General features: G+C 45.2%; 1 protein-coding gene across 1 annotated transcript in view; it reads left to right on the top strand.

Annotated features, from left to right (window-relative positions):
* The window catches only part of LOC137430982 (integrin alpha-6), a 446,593-nt gene that overhangs the window by 192,088 nt on the left and 234,384 nt on the right, over positions 1 to 20,121 (top strand). The gene's annotated exons all lie outside the window — the stretch shown is intronic.

The following is a 20,121-nucleotide window of genomic DNA, read 5'->3' as shown; positions in this document are numbered from 1 at the left end:
AAAAGGAGCTATATTGCTGGCAAAAGGTCCTAATATGGGTTTTCGCATTGTCCCACCATTGTATGAGGCAGGAGTAGGAAGGCTTCCGTAGTAGTAAAGCTTCCCAAAAGGCTCGGAAGGCGACCGGAAAAGCGTCATCTTGCAGAAGACTCACATTGAAGGTCCAATGGGCAGTGCCACGATTTCGAGCCGGGGAGAGTATATGAAGAACAACTATGTGATGGTCCGAAAAACCACTTGGGGTGGCGTCGACATGGTCTATGACGTTTAAAGAGTCATTATTGATGTAAAATCTGTCTAGCCTTGCAAGAGATAGCCGGCCATTTGCACATCGGCACCACGTGTATTGCCGTGCAGATGGGTTCTGGAGTCTCCATACATCCATAAGGGAGAATTTGGACAATGCTCTCTTTAAGGGTGTTGTACTTGATGGGTGGGGCTCTTCTCCATTACGATCAAGGGTGGGATACAGTGTGCAATTAAAGTCCCCACACAGACAAACAAGGCCATCAAAATCAAGGTGTGTGAGGGACATTTCTAACTGTGTGAAAAAAGCTAATCTTTCTGTGCTCGTACTGGGTGAATATACATTTATGAAAGTGTGTTTATAACCATTATAAAAGAAATTAACTGAAACTAAATGCCCTTTAGTAATCTCCTTAAAAGTGACATTTTCAGGACAGAAAGAAGGATTTAAATAAATAGCCACTCCAGCACTAGGACAGGTCAAGCTACTAAAGAACCACTGTCCTTTCATGATGCGAGTCCATTCGCTCATGCACGAAGAGCTACATCTTGTTTCTTGCAAAAGAACAACATCGAAATGTTTTTGCTCGACAAGCAACTTTACCTGAGCTTTACGCAGGGGTGAACGTCCCCCATTTATATTTAAAGTTACAACAGAGAAGGTCATGGTGTAGGCAGGGAAGGTTTATCATGTAAAGGGAAGTTAGGGTGTGCTTGTAGCTCTTTCCGAGCTTTCAATACACACTTTCTAAGGCGAAAAACTTGCGACTCAGTCACACCAAGTTGTTCAGCCTTAAGGAGGAGACGTCTTGAGGAGTTTATAAAGCCAGACAGGTTCGGGAAGAAGGTTACAATTTTAACCTTTTTCTTTCGAAAGGTGTCCTGAAGAAACTTTAGAATTTCCGTGGGTGATAAATCATCATCACCCTCCAGTTCCTTGGCTATTGCTGGGTCATTCCAGACCTCGCTACTAGCACTAGAGGCAAGCGACGAGGCCCCATCTGAGTCGTAATCTGGAAAGTCTTCATTTTTTCCCCCACACACCGAAACCGATGCTCTCATAACGGGAAAATCGTCTTCTACTAAAGGTGCAGCTGTTTCCACAGCGGGAGTTTTAAAAACCGTAACAGGGATTAACGTTTTTATATCAGAGGCTTTGCACTCTCCTTCTGGAGCTGCTGCTTCTTCTTCCTCCATTACCTCAGACACTTCATCGTCAGCAGGGCGCGGGACGAGAGCAGGTTTGTGGTTCTTGACTTTAGTTTCAGTAACCGGGGTGGTTACCACAACATCTTGGGGCATTGCGCTTGGTCCTTGTTCATGAGAGGAATGAACAGAAACGTCTTCTTCCATTTCAGCAAACACACTGAACCTATTCTGCAGCAGAAGACCAGCTGCAGGAGCTTCTGTTTCTAAAAAAGAAACATTACGTTCATTCGACGGCGCTACCTTTTTCGAAACGCTCGCCTGTATGTCCTCATTACCGCTTCCTCTTTTATAACTCCTGGAGGACACGGTAATAAAACCCGCGTCATCAGCCGGTGAATTATCGATTTCCGCGCTCGAATGTGAAGGCTGATCTGCCGTCCCAGACGCGCCATTATCATTGCGAAGATCGACATTTGGTTCTGTCCGTCTAGATGTGCCACTAGGATCGGCATTTGTTCCTGACTGTCTAGATGTGCCGCCAGATACACACTTCGGACAAGCACCTTTTAAATGTCCGAAGGCACCGCACGTGAAACACGTCATTGTCTCTGTTGCGATGTACATTCGATAATTTCGATTTTCAACGACCAACGTAGCTGAGGCATTGAGCGATTGAGCATTGTTTTTTAACACCATGTAACAGTGCCGCCGAAAGGACATGATATGGCGGACTGTAGAATCCGAACGCAAACGGAAGGGAATCATGGAGATTTTTGACACCACGGTGCCAAACTGTGTTAAAACGGACAAAATCTGTTCGTTTTTAACAAAAGGCGGTAAATTAGATAAAGTGATTTTCACCGCCGGTGAGTCCAACATACTAACGTTAACGAAAATATCTGGCGGTAAGGACAAACCAGTTTCAACCGCCTGAGCGACATAGCGCTCCTCGGAAAGAAAAACAACAACTCGTTGGTTCATCTTTGAAGCTGCTAACACATTTTCAAAACCAACGAGTTCACCCAAGCCCATCACGACGTCATCGACCCGAACCCCGTCGGGTGGACTAACTATTACCCCATTTTTACGAGTAAGTGACTCGTAAATGCTGTTCTGCAAACGACTGTTTGCCATAGCGATAAATGAACCAAAACTAAGAAAAGATTTGAAAAAGCAAAACAAAATAGAACCTATCGCAAGCAAAGCCTGCAGGCGAAGGTAAAATGAAAAGAAATAGAATAAGGGAGCCGATAAACGACGATAATGAAAACACGACAAGCAGAGCACAGGCCCGAAGAACACAAGGTTCTTTAGGACTCGCACCAAACTCACCGTGCGCGCTCTCTTTCTCTCTCTTGTCTCAACGAAGAAGGAAAACACGGGGAAAACTTCACAAATACCAACAAGGACACAGAGGGAGTGAAAAGGGGGATGGGAAAGGCAACAACACAACACAGTACTCACAGCTCCTCACACACAGCAGCCATGATTGCCACACCCACGCACGACTCACCAACGACCAGCAGGGGGCGCGCGAGAGAGAGAGAGAGAGAGAGAGTGTGAGAGAGAGAGTGAGAGAGAGAGAGTGAGAGAGAGAGTGAGAGAGTGAGAGTGAGAGAGAGAGAGAGAGAGAGAGAGAGAGAGTGAGAGAGTGAGAGAGAGAGAGAGTGAGAGAATTTTTTTTTTTTTTTTTTTTTTTTTTTTATTGGTGATCCCAATGCGATCCAAATGGACAGACCAGGAGACAAACCTCGCACAACCAGTAGCCAGGAGCGACAGAGCATCCGTGTCCTTCCCAACCGTGTTCCTTTCTGAATGCACCATGTAACACGTCACCATGTTCACTGTTGGAGGAATGTTTGTGAACGCATTACATCATAACACTTTTCAGATATGTTTTCCTTGATGAACCTGGGGACTTGTGAGCCACTCCAGAGGTGTTGAAAAAAGGCCGATCGTAATGGGCAGGTGCTCCATCTTGGAGGTGCTCCATCTTGGAGGTGCGCCATCTTGCAGGCACGCAATGTTGCAGGTTATTCATCTTGCAGGTCATCCATCTTGCAGGTGCCCCATCTTGTAGGTTCTCCATCTTACAGATGCTCCATTTGTATGAAGCTTTGGAGTTGCAAGCTTTCTGGGGCTACAGCGGTGATCAGTTCACTCATTTACCCCCGGGTCGAGCTGTAACCCCCCCCCCCCCCCCCCAAATTTGGAGAGAGAGAGGGGGAGAGAGAGAGAGAGGGCGAGGGGGAGAGAGAGGGAGAGAGAGAGAGAGAGAGAAACATTCGACATTTGTCCCCGTTTGTTGCCAGGAAAACATTGTTCACAGTGAAAACCCAAAAAAACAATTCAAGGCGATGGCTGTACAAGTTTAAAATGGGAGACAAGATAAATCATAAATTCATTGCAAGAGAACCATCAGCCAGTTGACATAAGGATGCCTTGACACACCACCGTTGTGAGAACACTGTGCAATCATTCGATTGAAACTCGAGATTTACACGCGATGTGACGAAGGCTTTAAAGAGGTGAACAGCATCATCAGCAGAATTACAGGCATTTTGCATCCTGTGTTTTCTCGACAAGTATATGGCAAGTTTTGCTTCAGAAGACAAATAGTTGGCTAAAAGGCACTCATCTTTACACAGGCGGGAAGTGGTGAAACCGAAGATAAAAACACAATGCGTAAAAATTAGGCCAAGCCCCCGGACCACACGCGATAAAACTGTAAAAAGGGGTGCCAACCGAGGACAATCAACAAAAATGTGAGAAATGGTTTCCGTCGCACCGCAAAACGGACATAATTCCGTGTTATCGGAACATATGCGATGCGATAAAACATTTGATGGTAAAATGTAGTGCGCCAGCCGCCATTGTAAGTCTCCGGAGCGCTTGGCGATGGGGGCCTTGTACATAGTAAGCCAATTGATGGTGGTGGAAGGAGTGGTCCGGAACATTCTCCCCCAGTGCGCTTGCGGTTCTGCGGGTCTATCATGAACAAGGGTTAAAACACACAAAGCATAAACACAAGATTTCTCCATCAAATGAAAAGAGGTGAAGCCCTGAAAATGAAGTAGAAGTCTAGGAAAGAGAAATTCGGATAAAGAAGGGCTAGCTTCCGCCTGTGGGGCCCATTTTAGCCCGGTTCCCTTGAAAAAACGCAGGATCACAGAAAAGATCCTTCCTATGACTCGAATGGATCGAACTCCGGTAGCTACAGCAATGTCAGCAGCTGGCTTCCATTTGTAAGGAAAAGGGGTTCTGAGATGTTTAATCTTGATGCATCCGACGTCGATAAACTTTTGCATAAAAGCACGGTTACTGCAGACCCCTTCAAATATGGGGTTTAGAAAGATGGGCTCGTTTAAAAACAGCTCAAGAGAATAGTTCCTGTTGTCACGGCGAACAGGAACCGCTTGCCATGCCTTCAGCATACTACTATAGAATAGAGGAACTGGTGTTACATCAACTTTCGTGGGAAAGGGCCAGTCCATGGAGACCGATCGGCATGCTGACAATGACGTGCTTTTCATACTTGTCTCGCAAAGCGAAAAGCAGGATTAGGCGATTGGTTGTGTATGTGCTGCGTGCGTGTCTGTATCTTACTATAATTCACCAAATGTCCGTCCGTTCGAAGGTACCGCAAAAACGGCTCAACCGATCGCAACGATATTTTGGGTGGGTATTCCTGGGACCCCTGGGAGTAAAATAGGCTATATTGTTTTTCCAAATTTTCCAGTTTTTCCAAACACCATGGAATAATATTTACCGATATGAACAGTGATGTGCCTTTTGTTGAAATTCTACAAATACTGTTTATTCTATGTACCAGGAGAGAGTAGATTGGCTCCTGACGAACTCTTCCTATATAAACGTGCGGCTCCGAAGTAATATGGCAGCGTGTGCAAAGTGACTGAGAAACAGGTGTAGCGGCCGCTTCCGTGTTACAGATTCGGCGCGCACTCTTCACACATTAAACGTGCGACTGAGAAAGACATGTAGCGGCCGCTTCCGTTTTGCAGAATTCAATCTTTTTTCAAAATGGGCGCCATTTACTGTTTCGATTTTGATGATTTGCATGTGATATGATTCAACGGATGTTTATATGAATCGTTTAAAATAAAATAAAAAGCCTTCAATTTCTGATATTTTGCCTTTTTATTTGGGCCTCCCAATTGAAGTCCCGCCCATAGGGCGGGTATCGTTGCTAGTTTTTAAAATCCATATTCTCGGCACAGTTGGTTGGATTGACACAAAATTTTACCATAGGAGAGCCAGGTCATGTAGATTTTTTACGGCGAAGCCCATAGGGCAAAGCCGTCTAGAATAGTGTTTGTCCGTCCGTATGTCCCCTCAAACGTATACCAATCAGAGCTGAGGATCTGGTCACACGACAGTGTGATATGATTACATCTGAAGTCAGCTGACTCCGCACACCAGCATTTTGATTCCAATTTTGTGCAGGCCGGACATATCATCGAACCTGTCATATATCACAATCACCATGCTCTACATTGACGTTTTTCATTCAGTGTGAAACACAAACAAACCACTTGTTAAAATGATCATCAAATATCGAAAGCATCAGCGTTACGTCTCTTCCAACAAAACGGTATGGGTAGGCCTTAGGCTTCATGCCTACCCTTCGGACCACTTCGGACAAATTCAGCCCAGGTTTCTTAATACAGTAGTGTATAGTTTCAGTAGTATCGTTTTCATAATAAGTATAATACCTAATAAGTAATAGTAACAATAATAATATAGAAAATATAAACATAACAAGTACAGATACATTCAAAGTAAACCGCACACATGCCAAATAATTAAATATCCTACAGCGCGGCATTACCGGGGCGCCTCCGGCGCCCGGCAATACCGCAGTGCAGCTCATAGAGATTGCATTGGGAGGGAGAGGTGTACAATAATTGATCGATTAATTGCATAATTAAAATCAACAAAAGATTATCATAAAATATTTTCTTAATCAATTGGCTAATAGCATAACGAAACCACTCGTGCTTCATCCGAAGATGTATCTTTTCGAAATTTAATTAAATAAGTCATTAATAAAAAAATTTAAATCATTAATTGATTAATCAATAAATAATTAATTGATTAAATGATTAATCAATAAATCAAAAATATCCTTTATAGTCACATTACTTGGTCATTGTCATGTCCAAATATTAGCTTCCTAGATCAAAAGGTGCCTGAGATATTGCCCAGATGAGAAATAAAATAAAGAAATAATTAATAATGAAAATAAATAAATAATAATCATAAAAAATGAAATAATTAATCAATTCACCAATATAACATGTAAACAACCACCATTTCATCAGAATCTGTAACTTTAAAAAATAAATTTTTTAGTCATTATTCGAATAATTAAATAAATAATCTATTAATTGATTAATTGATTAATCAATAAATCAAAAATATCTTTTACAACCAAATCACTTTGTCATTGGCATGTCCAAATATCATCTTCCTAACTCAAAAGGTGCCTGAGATCATGGCCAGAAGAGAAAGGATAAATAAGTACTTAATTAATCGCTAATAATATTAAATAACTCATCAATTAATTGATCAATCAAAAAACAAAAAATAACGTTTTGACAAAGTACATGCTCACGATTGTGCCGAAATTTCAGCTTCCTAGCTCAAAGGATGGCTGAGATATCGCCTGGACAAACAAGAAAGAAAGAAAGAAAGCAAGAAAGAAAACAACCAGAGTGAAAACTGAGTACTCCCTTTCAGCGTGCGTCACTGCCGAGCCCCCTTCGGTGCCCGGCAATGACGTTTTGCAGCGCCTGGAGATGGCATAGGAAAGGTGCGGTGTACAACACTTTAATCCCAATGTTGTGAATGCAAGGTTAATGGATTGAAGCGGTGTATGGTTCATGAATCAGTGATAAGTGGTGTAACCGCGGAAGTAAGGAATTAGCCTTGGTTTTTTTTATAGTAATATAATTTTTGTAATAATGATAATGTAACGTTAATATTATGATAAATGTAATCGTACCACTAATCCCTTTGTAGTGACTGCAAAGTTACTAGAGGTTAAATATATCTTCTATATATTAAAGTAGCGGCAGTTTTGTGTCCCGCTACGTCATTACGTCTATCTTCAACTAAAGTATCAAACAAGACCCGGCTACGCCGCTGTTAGACTTTCCGTCTCGTTTAATGATAAATATGATGTTGTAGCGACCCATGGGTCCCCCAAGCAAGACCAGCATCAGAATCTCCTTGCTCCAGCCGGTGACGTCACCGGCGGGGATCCGCGGCGCCAGAGTGGCTGGTCACGTGACCACCAAAGCGTGCCGCGCATGCGCGTATAATCAGCTACACCTGTTGATCACGTGACCACCGAAGCACGCCTCGCTTGAGAGGCGTGGCTTTCGGTTTCGTTTCGGTTTCTGGTTGTGCTTTTTAATGCAGCCCGATAAACGGGCTTTTCAGTGTTCCCGAGTTGGTTTTACGAATAAATATCTTCTCGGACGAGTTTGTGCCTTGCCATCCTTTTGTCCGTATTCTGCTGGAGCCCGGACTCCTTCAATGTCACAGTTCACGTCGTATGGGCGCCATATTGGAAAAACTTTGCACCTCTATATTTCTGAAACCATTCCATGGAAAAAATTGAAACATGGCTCATTGTCAACTGCTCCCCTTGGTAAATAAGATATGTTATTGATGATGTCATTGGTGCCTTCATTATGACATCATAATTCGACAAGTACAACGCTTGATCCGATCCGTATGAATTTTTCTTTCTCTGCAATATATATATATATATATATATATATATATATATATATATATATATATATATATATATATATATATATATATATATATATATATATATATGTATTTGTATACAAGATCGAGGCTCGTGAAAGAGCTAACATTAATCACACAAAATGTCAAACTGACACATAAAACACAAAATAAGGGGAGCAGTAGACAAGATGGAGAGAGAGGGGGAAGGACACAGACACAACATTTGAGAGCAGGGACATCGAGAGAACTGTGGGAGGGAGAGGGCTTGTGGGGAGGTGGGAGAGGTATAAAACATATGGACAATGACTGCAAGGACTTCCAGGAAAGAAGTTGGGATTTCAAAAAAGTGGATCTGGGGTGAATTAGCGGGGGTAGAAAAGATCAAGGTTTTGGATGGGGGAAGATAAGAGATGGTGGTGAACAGCTGTTTTAAAGACATGGAGGGAGGAGTGGGATTGAAGGGAGTGGGGGAGTTTGTTCCAGAGGCGGGAGAAAAGGGGAATGAAAGAGTGAAGGTGAGCAGAGAGCCTAGATTTTGGCAGTTTAACCATAGGAGGTTTGCTGGCAGATCTTGTGCGACCTGCAGGAATATTTGGGGGACAGAGCACAGAGAGAGCTGGGGGAGCAAGGCCGGTGAGGAGTCGGTAGAAGACGGAAAGACCACCAACCTGCCTGCGGTGAGTGATTGAAAGGCCCTCGGAGTTAGCTTCATCGCAGGAGATTCCAATGATTCTGAAAACTCTTTAGTTTTTGTTTGTTGTTGTTTGTCTGAACCACCATTGTTTGAACCATTGTTTGTCTGAACCACTTTAAGGGCCATTTTCTCCACAGAGCGGGGGTTGGCCTTTTTGGGGCACCGTGGTCCCCTTTTTGAAGCAATGTTTTATGGCCGGATGCCATTCCTGCCGTCAACCCTCTTAGTCGCCTCTTGCGACACACAGGGAATTACCAGTGAGCTGGTACTCAATTTGCCGACCTCGGAAGGATGACAGGCTGAGTCAACCCCCCTGGCATTAATTCAGCGATCGACCGGGATTCGAAACCAGGATCCGAGGATCCCAAGCCGGCACCCTAACCGCTAAGCCAAAACCAGGCTATTTTATCTGCAATTGTTTGCTGATGGAAACAAAATTTTCACCACAGCAGCGCTTCCTCCTGTAGAATATTTTAATGATAATCCTGACGTCACAGATCACGTGGTACAGGCGCCATCTTGGAAGAAAAACAAAGAAAGTTGCACCTCTACATCTCCAAAACTGCTCCATGGAAAAATTGAACCGTGGCTCATTGTAAAGAACTCCATATGGGGAATGTGTTGCTGACGATGACATCATTGGTGCCTTAATTATGACATCATAATTCAACAGGGAGAACGCTTAGTCTGATCAGTTTGAAATTTCTTGAGCATGATCTGCACAATTATATTAGAGAATATAAATTGATGATGTCATCGCTCACGTGGTCTGGCAGCCATATTGGATGAAAGAAATAACCCTTCAAAAACAAAAGAGTTGGCTCACATCAAGTTGACTGTGCAGGGTAAGTATTCTATGAATTGACATTTTGAAGCAAATAAATTGATCCTTGAAAGTGATGCGAACTGATATCGAACTCAATTCACGGACAGTACTGTGTTAAACTTCTGTACGTTTTCCAGAAGTATCTCTTTATTTTGCACGTTAGCCAAAAATTTTTTCAACAAAAACAAAAGTTAAATTACGTCTGGGATTACGGACAGTAAAATTACAGTTCAGTACTTTGTGTAACCCCCACAAGCATTCAGGAGAGCACGTACATGTCGAGGCATGCTGTTCACGAGATTTGCCAAGGTTTGGAGAGGAATCGCTTGCCATGCAGTGACAATAGTCTGCTGCAATTCACGCACAGAGGCAGGCTGCTGGTCCAAGTTGTCGATTTGATGCGTTAATTCTGCCCACAAGTTCTCTATCGGATTCATATCCGGGGACATAGCAGGCCACTCCATATGCTCTACACCACGGTCAGCAAGAAAGTGTTGGATCATGCGAGCACGATGAGGCCGTGCATTGTCATCTTGGAAGACAAAGTTTCCTCGAAAGGCTGCACGAGCAAATGGAAGCAATGTTTCTTGCAGAATGACCCTGTACCTGAACTGGTTCAGGTTTCCATTCAGAACAACCAGGTCAGTTTTGTCCCATGCATGAAAAGCAGCCCAAACGCTCACCCCACCACCTCCAGCTTGGACTCTTGGCACTATACAATCTTCGTTGTGGGCTTCATGCACTTGTCTGCACCCTCGGACGCGGCCATCTTGACGATAGACCAGAAATCTAGACTCGTCACTGAAAGTCACGTGATTCCAGTGTCCTGGCTGCCATTGACGGTGCTCTCTGGCCCACTGCAATCGGCGCTGGCTGTGTTGTCTGGTCAGGCGTGGCTTTCTCAGGGGACGCCTGGCATGATAGCCTGCCTGAACCAGTCATTGGTTGACTAGCCTTCTGGATACAGGCACATTTGTCAGTTGCTGCCACTCAGCCCGAAGCCGATTAGCTGAATTGGTACGGCCATTGCGGACTAACCGGTGCAGGTGGCGATCATCCCTCCTTGTGGTTCTGCGGGGACTTCCTGGCCTCGGTATTGGAGAAGGGACACCCCTCTGAGCATTTCGTTTCAGGATCTTTGACACCTGACCTTGAGTGATGCCATACTGCTGAGCAATAGCACGCTGTTTCATGCCGTAATTTCGTAAAGCCACCACTCCATGACAAACAGCATTGTCGAGTTGACGGACCATCTCCAGAGGAAGCGGCAATAACTTTTGGAGACGTGCAGCAGTTGTTTTCCACTAATACAGAACGCAACAACCCTTGTATACCCGACTGTGAAGCCAATCGTCAAATGTACCTGTCCTTACATTTTGCCACGCCACCTGTGATATAATCCTGTTGTTGACTTCTTGCTGTGACACCTCCCCTCTCATCCGGAATCTTGGCGTCATCTTTGACCAAACCCTCTCCTTCGACAAATACACTAAACAGATCACAAAGACAGCCTTCTTTCACCTGAAAAACATTGCCCGTCTCCGCTCATCCCTCTCCTCCATGGCTGCAGAAACCCTAATCCACGCCTTCATCACCTCCCGTCTGGACTACTGCAATAGCCTCCTCTATGGTTCACCCTCAACAATCACCAATAAACTCCAATACATTCAGAACTCCGCTGCCCGTCTACTCACCCATTCCTGGACCCGCGACCACATCACCCCCGTCCTTTACAAGCTTCACTGGCTCCCCATCTCCCAGAGAATCCAGTACAAAATCCTCCTCTTGACCTACAAAGCCCTCCATAACCTGGCCCCATCCTACCTGGCTGACCTCCTCTCCAGACACACTCCCACCCGCAACCTCCGCTCTGCTGGTACCAACCTCCTGACCCCCCCCCCCCCCCCATCCGGACCAAATTCAGATCCTGGGGGGACAGGGCCTTCTCCATCGCTGCTCCCTCCCTCTGGAACTCACTACCTCACACCATCAGAGACTCCTCCTCACTCACCACATTCAAAACATCACTCAAGACCCACCTGTTCAGCACTGCATTCAACATTCAACCCACAGCATTTAACCCCTGACTATCACTTCTCCTTCTCCCTCCTTTCGCTATAAATATTTCCCTATTGATTCTTGTCTTTTAGTCTAGTAGGAAGACTAGGTCCCCCTGCACCCCCCGGAGATATACTTCTAATCAGTGTTTCTAGATTGGAAAAAATGTGTAGAAAATGACTAGCTATGGCCCCAAGCTGAAAAAATGTCCCACATACCATTTTTATGCAAATTACTGCTGCAAATTTTATGCAAAATTATGCAAATTTTATGCAAATTTTTGATGAGGAGTAGAGTTGAGGGGTCTTTGAGGGCTTCATCGAGGTGCTCTCGGTTGCAAGACTGGGTCATTCTGAGAAGCACAGCAGGGTCAGAGATCATGATGTTCTCCTCCTCAGTGAATCTCTCCATCAACAGCCTCTCCATTGCCTCACACACTGTTTTGAGGCAAAAGAGGGACTTTGCGTAGGCCTTTCCACTGAGAACACCTTTGAGAGATCCACTTGTTACTAGTTGTGCCTCAAAGAGAATCTCTGCATATCCAGAACCACGCATCTTGTGTCCAGTGAGCATCCCGATGTAGTTCATGGATGTGTGGAAGGGTCCAATCGTTACTACATGACTAGCAAATTCATTTGGCCAGCGCCAGATGATGGGAAGGGCTTTCATGCAGACACCCAGATCAAATGTATTCAGGACCCATCTCTGACCCACCTCAGCAGTTGCTGCCTCGGAACGCTTCAGTAGCTCACGAACAACTGCGTTGTCTGTGATCGGTCTGTGCCTGGTGCCTGCATGGCATGGCAATGGCCTGCAGCCTGTGCCTGGGCTAGGGGGTTTCACCTCTGCAACTGGTTCTCCCCCACCCAGCAAATCAACAGTCGACTACTGCACGCCTATCCACCAACCGATCACAGACAACGCAGTTGTTCGTGAGCTACTGAAGCGTTCCGAGGCAGCAACTGCTGAGGTGGGTCAGAGATGGGTCCTGAATACATTTGATCTGGGTGTCTGCATGAAAGCCCTTCCCATCATCTGGCGCTGGCCAAATGAATTTGCTAGTCATGTAGTAACGATTGGACCCTTCCACACATCCATGAACTACATCGGGATGCTCACTGGACACAAGATGCGTGGTTCTGGATATGCAGAGATTCTCTTTGAGGCACAACTAGTAACAAGTGGATCTCTCAAAGGTGTTCTCAGTGGAAAGGCCTACGCAAAGTCCCTCTTTTGCCTCAAAACAGTGTGTGAGGCAATGGAGAGGCTGTTGATGGAGAGATTCACTGAGGAGGAGAACATCATGATCTCTGACCCTGCTGTGCTTCTCAGAATGACCCAGTCTTGCAACCGAGAGCACCTCGATGAAGCCCTCAAAGACCCCTCAACTCTACTCCTCATCAAAAATTTGCATAAAATTTGCATAATTTTGCATAAAATTTGCAGCAGTAATTTGTATAAAAATGGTATGTGGGACATTTTTTCAGCTTGGGGCCATAGCTAGTCATTTTCTACACATTTTTTCCAATCTAGAAACACTGATTAGAAGTATATCTCCGGGGGGTGCAGGGGGACCTAGTCTTCCTACTAGACTATTTTTGCAATTGTTGTTTTCATGTTTTGTTATGCATTATGTTTTGCACTCTGTCAAAGCGCCTTTGGGCTTCATGAAAAGCGCTATACAAAATAAATGAATTATTATTATTATTATTAAACGTCGGCCTCCCCCTTATCAAGGGGGGATTAATCCCCTTGTCCTTTTTACTAGCCGACGCGATCCCGGGGCTATCACATTCCTTCCGGTCAGTGTTAAATAGGGTTGTTGGTCGAATTAGTCCTATTACCTAAGTACTAACACCGGCTGTGAAGCAAGGAAATAACCTCACCCGAACCACGGCGTTAGTGGACATGCCGAGCGAAGCGAGCCGCGATTCGGGCCATTAACGGGAACTAAACCCGATTGGAGCGGTTCTTAATCGTGCCACGCTTACCCAATTGAGAAATCACTAAGACGGTCAAATTGAGAGGAAAAACAGGAAGAACAGGTAATTTATTCACACTTTGTACAAATAAGAAGAGGAAGGAAAAGAAAGAATGTACAGGGAAGAGGAAGAAGCAGATACACAGGGCAGCCTTATACAGTCTTACTTATTCCCTGGACACGGGCCCGTTCACACTCAGACTCACTCTCAGACTCACTCACACGGGGTTTGAAGATGGTCGGGTTGAGGGTCCACGGGTCCACAGCTCGTCCGGTCCCCGACTCGTACCGTGCAGATGGTGATGGCAGGCAACTCTCCGCGTGGCGTAGGCGCGAGGCGGACAGTTATATATCGGGGAAAGGTCGGTTGGCTGGCGATTATATCGCGTACGCAATAGGTGTACCGGCGCCTTTATTACGCGCTCCTGGTATTGCTATGTACCATGCGCCGCTCCCCCAATGATATTGCCAATGGTGCCTTCCCACAAAAGTCCTTCTGCACGCTGCAGTCCTCTGCAATGCGTGCCGCGCGCCAGTCCTTTGTAAAGCACAATCAATCCTTTTTAAAGCTTGTCACCGCGCGTCTCTCCTCCTCGTAACTGAATACCGCAACTGATGAGCGCCTCTCCCTTCTCATAACTCAACTCCCATACTCAACAAGCGCCTCTCCCTTAACTCAACTAGCGCCTCTCCCATAACTCAACTGAGGTGGGGGCCTCGTGCGAAGGGTTATATTGCCATGCCCAGCGAACCCTCTGGAATGTCCAGCCACACCCTGTCAGGCGATGTCGCCTCAGCCCTGATTGGCTGTTGAGGGCTTACCAGCTCCGCCTTTGATGGCTGCTTGACGTGGCCACACCCCCACCCTTGCGCTCCGCCCCCTTTTCGGGCCTTACCTCGTGGCATTTGGGCTGGTACGAGTGGAAGCCCAAGGGCAGTGAACGCTGCTGGCAAAGGAGGTGTATCAGCCAAATCAGGGCATGGGATGGATGCTGCCCAACGAGGTCGATTTGGAGGGTGGCTGCAAAATGGATGGACGGGGCCTACTCTTATTTGTTTTACACAAGGCAAATGCAACTATTGGGAATGGCCTCATCCTAAACACATACTATGAAATAATTAACGTCCTAAAGTGACCTACGTGTTGCATGTGGCCTAGCTATGGGGTGCAACCTTTAACCTTTAATAATGTTACCTGTGTGGGTTCTCAAAACCGCAACAATATATATATATATATATATATATATATATATATATATATATATATATATATATATATATATATATATATATATATATATATATATTATGCGACATATGTATATTATGTGTGTATATGTATAATATCAGTCATTATGCGATTCCATACCGTCAGTGGAGGACCACCAGTAAGGTGTCCCATACACTTGTAACTGAAAACCTTTCGGTTATATTCCAGTCATTCTGCTTTCATTATGTTTTTATTTTTTCATACAGTGACATTTTGTTTTCAGTCACAATAGTCAGGTTCACTATGTCAATAAATTTTATTTCGTTCAAAATCATGGTAGATTAGCAAACCTATACATTTTTGGAAAGGTTATAGCATAAGGAAACTAAAAATCAATGTTTACATTTGGAGAGATACCTGTATGGCGGCCATTTTGGATTTTCAAAATGGCCACTGTAAAATACATATTTTGTTCTATTTCTGCCTCTAATTACCCTAAAAACTTTAAAAAATATACTAAACCTATATTTTCAGGGACAAGGAATCCAATGAAAGTATCAAATTAGTGCTATGGGGAATGGTAAGACACGAATCAAAGGTTTAGAATTGCAAAATACTGTCTTTATATTCACGATAAGTTGCATAATCAAATACATGTTATCATTTTGTACAGGCAGTTAATAACATCAAAATGTGTCACAATAATTCATATCACCAAACATACACAGGCAGTCAGCAAAATCATATATACACATGCGGTCAGTATAACTTCACATCTACACAGGCAGTCAATGACAAAATATACACAGGCAGTCAATGGCATCAAACATACACGATTACAGAATATGCCATTTAGAGTTCGTCATCACTGTCCTGTGTGTCGTATCCGACAATATAGTCCGCATCGTTTTCACAGTCCGTTCCACACAAGCAAAGGTCGGTCAAATTGATTGGCAAATCGAATTGGTCGAATGGTCGATCGAATCCAATTCGATGAATCGAATCGAATCGAATCGATCGAATTGGTCGAATGGTCGAATGGTCGATTGGTCGAATGGTCGATCGAAGCGATTGGTCGAATGGTCGAATTGGTCGAATGGAATTGGTCGATTGGTCGAATTGGTCGAATCGAATTGGTCGGAATTGGCAAATGTAAACATTGATTTTCAGATTTTCCATGTAATAACGTTTCCAAAAATGTATAGGTTTGCTAATCTACCATGATTTTGAACGAAAAAACATAGTGAACCTGACTGGGAAGCTCACTGCGTTGCCTTGATGGCACTTCCGGAGCTTGGCAGTCAAGGCGGAGTCGCGGACGTACGTGGCGGTGACGTCACGGCGTTCGCTCATTAGGTTGTAGCGCTAAATTATATACTAATATATATATATATATATACACAACAACAACAACAACATGCATTTTAAGGCCATTTTTCCTGCAAGAGCGGGGGTTAGCTTTGCGGTCTCCATGACAATCTCCTCCATTTTGCCCTATTTTCTGCATCTCCCCTTGTTAACCCCCTTGCCCGCATTTCTTCTTCCACCATCTTTAGCCAAGTCTTTCTCGGTCTTCCCGTCCTCTACTTCCTTCTACATTCATTTCCATCACACTTCTCAACCAGTCACTTTCATCCTTCCTCAACACATGACCAAACCATCTCAACCTGTTCCTCTTCACAGCATCAATCACAGGCTCTATTCCCATCATCTTTCGCAATTCATCATTTGTCTTCCTCTCTCTCAACGATACTCCACACATCCACCGAACCATTCGCATTTCCACCCTTTCCAGCCTTCGTTGCTGCTCTACGTTCATTACCCATGTCTCGCTCCCATAAATCATAACACTTCTCACACATGCAGCATACACCTTTCCCTTCAGCTTCAACGACACTCCCCTCCTCGTCAGCATGCCACTCAGTTCCCGAAACTTCTTCCATGCACGTCTCACTCCAGCAACTGTTGCCGAGTCTGATCCACTTTCTCCATTCAGCATGTCTCCGAGGTAGCAAAATGTTTTCACACCTTCCAGCTTCACGCCGTCTCCAAGATCCAACCCAACATTTCCTCCAACTGCATCTCCCTCTTTGCATACCTTACATTTGAATGTAGCTGCCACACTGGTTAATGACCCTCTCAGACCACTTACATTTTTGATGAACCCACTCAGCGCACATTGTACATTGAATGGAATTCACTCCAACACCCTTCCTGCACACAGCACACGGCCACTTCCCAGTTCTTTCCACCTCACCACATGCTTTACCACTTGCCATCACCTTCGTCTTTCCAATATTCACCTTCAGACCTTTTGTCTCCATACATTCCTTCCACTTGTTCAGCTTTTCCTTCAGTCCATCCATACTTTCCGCAATCAACACCAGATCATCTGCATACAACAACTCCCACGGTAAACCCTCCTTTACATTCTGAGCCAGCACCTCCATCACAGCTACAAATAGTAGTGGACTTAGTACCGACCCCTGATGCACTCCCACCTTCACCTCAAACTCACCACTGTTCCCGTCCTTCGTCCTTACAGCTGTGCGCGCTCTTTTGTACATTGCCATCACTACTCTGATCAACCATTACTCCACTCCTAACTTCCTCAATGCCCATGTCACTACTTCATGTGGAACCCTATCGAATGCTTTCTCCAGATCAACAAACCCAAGAAACAAATTCTTCCTCTTCTCCATGTACTTCTCCTGCAACTGCCTTACAATAAAAAGCGTGTCTGTCGTTCCTCTTCCTGGCATAAATCCAAACTGCATTTCGTCGATCTTCACTTTCTTCCTTATCCTCATCTCCAACACCCTTTCCAATACCTTCATTCCATGCTCCAATAACTTTATCGCTCGTTGCGAGCCACAGTCCAGAGGGTCACCTTTCCCCTTGTATAGAGGGACGAGGGTACTCAGTTCCAAATCCACTGGAATGCGGTCTTTTTTCACCACCAGATTACAGATTTGTGTCATTGTCTTCACACCCCAACTTCCTGCTGCCTTCAACATATCTCCCACAACTCCCTTTGGCCATCCCGCTTTTCCACTCTTCATTGCTTTTATCGCTTCCTCAACTTCCTTCTCAGTTATCTTCTCTGCCGGTCCTAAAACTGGGTTACTCTCTATGTTGCCATCCCATTCATTCTCTGCATTCAACAGCATTTCCATATATCTTTTCTTTCTTCCTTTAATTCCATCTGGGTCCACAACGATTTGTCCCACTTCATCGTTCAAGCAACTCACCCCCATCACATCACACCTCTCTTTCACTATCTGCTTTGCAATCCTGAATACTGCTCTCTGACCCTCTTCCGAATCCAAGCATTCTCCGAACATTTTCCTACATGCCTCCTGCGCCTTTGCTACCTCTTTCTTTGCAGCCTTCCTGGCTGCCTTATAACTTTCATGCTCTGCTTTTTCTGCCCCCGTACCCTTCGCCTTCTGCACTCCTTGAACTTCTTTCTCTTCTCGTCAATCCTCTTTCCAACTTCATCATCCCACCACCATGTTCCCGAGTGCCTCGGTGGTCCTGTTGTCCATCCACATACCTCACCAACGGCTCCCAACAGACTATCTTTCATTGACATCCAACCACTTTCAAGCTCAACCACATCATCCTCTACCCTCCTCAGCCTCTCTTTTAATGCCTCCCTTACTGACACCTCTTTCAACCTTCATTCTCGGTTGGTACTTCACCCGCCAAGCTCTCCTCGCACCTTTCACCCTTATGTCGCAGACAACCAAGTGGTGCTGTGAAACAGCCTCCTCCCCCGGATCACCTTTGTGTCCCGGAAGTGCCCCCTATCTCGCCTACGCACCATCAGGTAATCAACGGTTGTCGTCGACCCACCTGACGTGTATGTAACAAGCTTATTATCCTCTTTCTGGAACTGAGTATTACAAATCAACAAATCAGCTCCATCAGCAAACTCCAAAATCCTTTCACCTTCTTCATATATATGTATATATAATATATATATATATATATATATATATATATATATATATATATATATATATATATATATATATCTATCTATATATATAAAGTAGAGTTGGCCTCTGTGTCTGTATCCTGATGTATCTACGATCTCTAAGATCTCGAGAACCCGTGGACGGATTTGCGAGCGGAAAGTACTGTTCGACTCGGGATGGTCCCAGGAATGTCACGGAGACATAAACATTTAAAAAATTTCGGGTTTTAAAATTAGCGTATTATTAGCACTAGCAGAAGAGAGAGGGATTCGAAGGGAGGGAGCGCAGCGCTTCTAGCGCTTCTGACTACAGCACACCTTAAAATTAAAAAAACTTCGGGTTTTAAAATTAGTGTGTTACGCGTAATTAGCGCTAGCAGAAGAGGGAGGGAATCTAAGGGAGGGAGCGCAGTGCTCCCTCCAGCGCTTCTGTTAGCGTAATTAGCGTATTTCGGAACGTTAATTTTTCAACTTCATTATTCGGAATCAGTACGTCCCAGAGAACCTTCGTAACGTTACTTTTTCAACTTCATCCGATTGACATGGGACCAACGGCATGTGACAAAGAGTGAAACATACAGGCTACATTTATTTGACGACAATGAGTTCCGACTTCCGACCTCGGTGGGATGACAGGCTGAGTCAACCCCCCTGGTGTGAAGGGGGAGGAGGAGGGGAGGGGGAAGAGAAGGGGAGGGGAACGAGGGGGAAGGGGATGGGAGGGGGGGAGGGGGGAGGGGGAAGGGGGGAGGGGGGAGGGGGAAGGGGGGAGGGGGAGGGGGGGGAGGGGAAAGGGGGGGGGGAGGGGGAGGGGAGGGGCCCTTCTTCCCCTGGGCACCCCCGCACCCTTCCCTCCCCCCTTCCCCTCCCCCCTCCCCCCCCTTCCCCCTCCCCCCCATTCCCCCCCTCCCTCCCCCTCCTCTCCCCTCCTCCTCCTCCCCCGCTTCCCCCTCCCCCCCTCCCCCCCCCTTCCCCCTCCCCCCCCTCCCCCCCGTTCCCCTCCCCTCCTCTTCCCCCTCCCCTCCTCCTCCCACTCCCGTGCAAAGCCGGGTACCTCTGCTAGTATATTATATATATATATATATATATATATATATATATATATATATATATATATACATACATACATACATATATACTTGGACTTTAGAACTTCGACATGGAAGTGGAGGCGGAGGTTGAGGAGTTG

This window comes from Myxine glutinosa, chromosome 7 (assembly GCF_964187855.1).
Source record: "Myxine glutinosa chromosome 7, kmMyxGlut1.1, whole genome shotgun sequence".
NCBI classification, from domain to species: domain Eukaryota; kingdom Metazoa; phylum Chordata; class Myxini; order Myxiniformes; family Myxinidae; genus Myxine; species Myxine glutinosa.
Note: the sequence above shows the minus strand (reverse complement) of the source record. Positions and strands in the feature narration are given on the sequence as shown.